This window comes from Vombatus ursinus, unplaced genomic scaffold, assembly GCF_900497805.2.
Source record: "Vombatus ursinus unplaced genomic scaffold, bare-nosed wombat genome assembly UNPS02010219.1, whole genome shotgun sequence".
In the NCBI taxonomy this organism is placed as follows: domain Eukaryota; kingdom Metazoa; phylum Chordata; class Mammalia; order Diprotodontia; family Vombatidae; genus Vombatus; species Vombatus ursinus.
This window is the reverse complement of record NW_020949997.1, coordinates 12132736-12137751: the sequence shown is the minus strand read 5'-3', so window position 1 is coordinate 12137751 and position 5016 is coordinate 12132736.

The following is a 5016-nucleotide window of genomic DNA, read 5'->3' as shown; positions in this document are numbered from 1 at the left end:
CTTTGGATTCCTCAATTGTCTGTAAATTTTTAATCCTATTTCAGTACTGATAATCATAGTATTGTAGGGACAGCATAGAGAATTTTTTTTGAAACTCCTATAGAAATAATTTGTACATTTAATTCTGTTATGTAAAAGTTAAATATACTGCAGTGTCTTAGATGCAACATTAAAGTTAGAACATTTTATCATGATAGTACATCTAATATTGAGTTCTATAGAAATCTTGCTGGTTATAACCATCATAAGTATGGAAAATGCTAAATTTGTAGAATGACACCTTTACCCCATTAATAATGACATCATTGTTAACTGAAGAACTTTGTGGGAATTGTAAAGAAAAGCAAGGAGAGTACTGTATCTGCTTACATTGTAATTTAACATTCTAATAACAAGAGTTTTCTTCTGTTCTGCGGGGATATAGTTAATAAGAGAATTGAAGAATCTTTAGTATCCTATGGGCATCTCAAACTCAGGATTTCCAAAAGAGATGTCATCACTTTCCCTCACCTCAACATTACCCCTTGCCATTTTTCATCAGGGCACCACTCATTGTCTTCCATTTGTCCAAGGTCAAAACCTGGGTATGATTATTGGATGTGATAAGTGAGAAAAAGAATTTAGTTGTCAACTCCCCTCAACTTTCACATCTCTTGCATCCCTCCCCTTTTACACTACCACTACTCATCTGGACTATCATAATAATTTTGCTTTTGTTTACGCATTCTAGCCTTTCTACTTCTAGTCTTTCCCTTCATGAATTCATCTTAATGCAACAGCCAAAATCTTAAAATTACAGTCATACCATGACTTAAAGGGGGAAAAAAAAAACAAACCGACTTTGAGTGGCTTAGTACCTTTGAGAGAAAACATATGCACCTTGTTCTTTAAGGTCCTCCAGAATCTGCCTTCAACCTAACTTAAAGTCTCATTTCACATTACTCAGTGTATGTTCTGTTCAAATGACCATTCCATGCATTCTCTCAAGCTAGCCCTCTTACCTGGAATGTACTCCCTTTCTCTTCAAACTCCTTTCAAATTTCCTGGTCTTTATGGAAAGGTGCCACCAACCATCTCTGTTCAGTCCATTCTCCACAGCTAGTTGTGTTGTCATACTCAAAATCTTTGAAATGATGTGGATCTCTTTTGCTACCTTATATTATTATTCATACATATGCCATATGCCCCCCCCACTCGCCCGTCCTATCCCTACAGAATGGAAACTCTAGATTTTGTATTTGTAGTAAATGCTTAAGTGTTTACTAATTTGCCCTGTACCACTGATTATTTGAGATGTTTCCAAAATAGCCGCCTGGGTTGATTGTAAACAGTTTAGAATGTGAACTTTAGGGAAGAGAGCTTAAAGACTAAATTCTTTTTAGGATCTTTAAAGAAAACAGAATCCTAAGTAACCAACCAACAGTTATGGGCATGCTAACTTTAGGAAGACCTTTGAGACTGTGTGATATGACTATCAATGAAGAAAATGGGGATGTTTAGCCCAGAGAGGAGAAGACAGGAACAGTAAGGGCATTGTAACTATATTCAAGTATTTGAAAAGGTTAGACTTTGGATCAATTAGAACTATCCAAAAGGGATTCTGGGCTACCTTGAGAATGGTGGTAGGTGTACCCCTCACTAAGCAAAGTCTGTTGAGTATGTTTGGTCAAGCATGGTTTGGACCAAATGGCCAGAGGCAGCTTCTAGCTGGGGCAACTAGGTGGCACAGTGGATAGATTGCTGGACCTGGAGTCAAAAAGACTGGAGTTCAAATTCAACACAATCCTAATTACTTCAGTTTCCTCTCCTGTAAAATGAGCTGGAAATGGCAAACCATTCCAGTTATTTTTGCCAAGAAAAACCCAAATGGGGTCACAAAGTTGGACACAACTAAACAACAACAAAACTTTACCAACTGAGATCATTAAAATGTACAAGAGCTCTTTCACGTCACCAGAATTCCAAATAATACTTTTATACCAAACTCCCATAGGGAAAGAGGGAGAAGGGAATAAGCATTTATGCTGAGCTAAACATTTCACAAATATCTCATTTGATCCTCACAACCACCCTGGGAAGTAGGTGCTGCTATTATAATTGAAAGAGGTTAAGTGCCCTGCCCAGGGTCATACAAATAGGTGTCTGAGGTCACACTGGAACTCAGGACTTCCTGATTCTAGGCCCAGTGCTTTATCCAGTATGCCATTTAGCTGCCATAGAATGACTAAAAGCATTTTGTTACATACTTTTTAATATTGCTTTAGTGAATTTTGTTTTAATACTAGAAGGACTAGGCACATCAATTGATGCAATTTTGGGGGGCACTTGAAAACAATTTAGGTATTTCTATTTCATACTTTATGAATACTTTTCTATATTTGTTATTAACATTCCTTAGCATTCTAAAAACTTCAAATAAAAGAGAACATGTGCGTAGCACCTATCAGAATCAGATGCATTAAATTGTGTCTATGATTAGATGCTTCAGATTTTGGCTGTAAAAAAGAACTGATCCTACATTTATTTTTATTGTGTCATATCTTTGCCTATATTAATCTTTTCCACTTGAAGCATCAGAAGAATTCCTCAAATGCTGATAGAACCCTGTGAAAAATGTATTTACAGAGTAAAATAAAAATTTATTTTTGCATGTAGTTTCCACCATTTTACTTATTTTTTAATGATTTTTCTAATTTCCAGAATTTATACTTTGGTTGTCACAATATAGTATTGCTTACATCCTTACTGATAAAATGTCCAAGATATTCTCTGGTGAACAGATTTTAGACCCAATAAGAAATATCCCATCCAAACCATCTGATGGTTAACTTGCAGATAGTGAATTCAGTTGTAGTCAATGTTACAACTGCAATGTGAGGCAGAGAAAATGTATTCCTCATCTGATTCCAGCAATGATAAATCCATCAGTGAAGTTACTCTTTGAAATGACAATCTAAGGTAATGAGCAGTTTGGTTCTCGGGACCAAAGTTCGGAACAAAAGAGATAAAGACCCACAATGTTTCTGAAAGTAAAGATGGTTCTTGGCAATGGGCTGAAGCCTCTCAAAGAGTGTAAGAACACTTGGAACAGCTAAACATTATACTCCAGTCTGGCTCTATTACATATTCTACGACCCATGTCATCAAAAAAAGTCCCATTTTTTTTCATTATTTTTAGGTAAACAGATGTTTAGAAATATCAAGAAATGTATTGCTACTGAGGGCCAAGGTGTAACACACAATGATGTAACTGGTCCATTATATTAGATTAATTAAAAAAGTTCGTTGATCTAATTATTACCCATGGTGTTTTCTGTGGAAGATACCTATCCTTAAAAACCATGTAGAATAGTTCCAGGAGGAAGGGGGGGGGGGCGAGGAGGAGGAGAAGCCGTCCTTTGTTTAACAAAACTGTCATGTAATCAATTCCTAGATAGGAGGTACCTTCATTTTGACCTGAAAACTGAAAGGAAGCAAAATCTCCGGATGAATTTTGTCCAGCATTCTCATTGGGGAATTCTTTCATTGAAAATTGTCAGAAGACATTCATTCCATATGATGGCTGATGAGTAATTGCTACCTTGCAAATTTATTCAATATGTCGAACAAGCCAGATATATTTGGCCTAAAATTTTGGTTGGCAGTACACACTGAAAACAAATACTAGAAAGCAATTGATACCAGTTTTGTGATAACGTTTTGTGACTATTATAGTACCCTAAATGTATACAGGTACCTAGAAGGAATAAGGTACTTCCATAACTACCTGGCGTGAGTTATAGCATTCAAAAAAAATCAGACTATCCCCATACTAATAGGCCATTACAGATCCCTAGTGGAATAGGTCTGAAGGAAATGTTTTGTAATTTGAAAACTTGGATGCTTAAACCAAATTTTTTTTTGAGGGGGCAAAACCTATCCATTGTACTTGAGTTTACTTTATAGCCCTGATGTGGTAGTGAAAAAGGGACACAATCTAATAGTAAAGACAAATGCCACCTTAAACATGTTTTAGGACTAGCTGTGTGACATTAGATAAGTGACTACAGTATTTCGAAAGGTTTCTCATTTGTAAAATGACATTTACATTACGTACCTCAGTTTTATGGAGAAAGTGCTTTGCAAGCCCTAAAGCCCTCTGAAAAGATGAATTATAAACCATAAAACACTATACACATGAACTAATTTACATAAGTATTGCTTCTCTCCCTGATTCAAGCTAAAATTATTTGCTCAGAAGATGATGATTTCAGGGTTATTTTTAAAAATCATGTTCATAATGTAAGTATAAAACAGAGTATACTCTAAAACCTCAGTGACACTTGGATGTGGGGCAGCTAGAAGGCACAGTGGATACAGCAACGGCTCTAGAATCAGGAGAACCGGAGTTTAAATTTGACACTAGCTGTGTGACCCTAGGCAAGTCACCAAAGAAAAACAAAAACAAAACAAAACAAAATAAAAAAAAAACCTTGGATGTGGCACATTTAGTTTGAAGAGGGAAGGAAAATGATTGATGTTCTTAGGCTAAATGAGCAATATGATAGTAAACTTCAACTAATCTCGAAGTTAAAAGGCAGAATATTTGAGCTCATTATATAGAAATTAGAGTTATCTCAAAATGATCTGTGAAGGTTTCAACATATCAAATGTGCAAAACTACAAATGATAAATTGGGGAAAAGTAGGGAAGAGCTGTATTTTCTTAAAACTTTTTTTTTAAATATTTTTTGTTTCTTATGATTTCCTAAAAAGGGAAAAATTTTAGAAAGATTCTAGAGATACATCTGTCCGTGTAAACCCTCAGTTAAACAATTAGATTAGTTATAGCATTTTAGATAATAGAACTTTCGCTATGTTAAATTACCACTGAAAGCTCAGTCACCTAACTACCTTATAAGAGATCAACTTGGCACCTTAACTTATAATTTCAGGTTTTCAACATAATGGGTAGATCATGTTTGGTAAAGAAATTTTCTCTTTTAATAAGTAATAGTAAAAAATACTAATCATAACA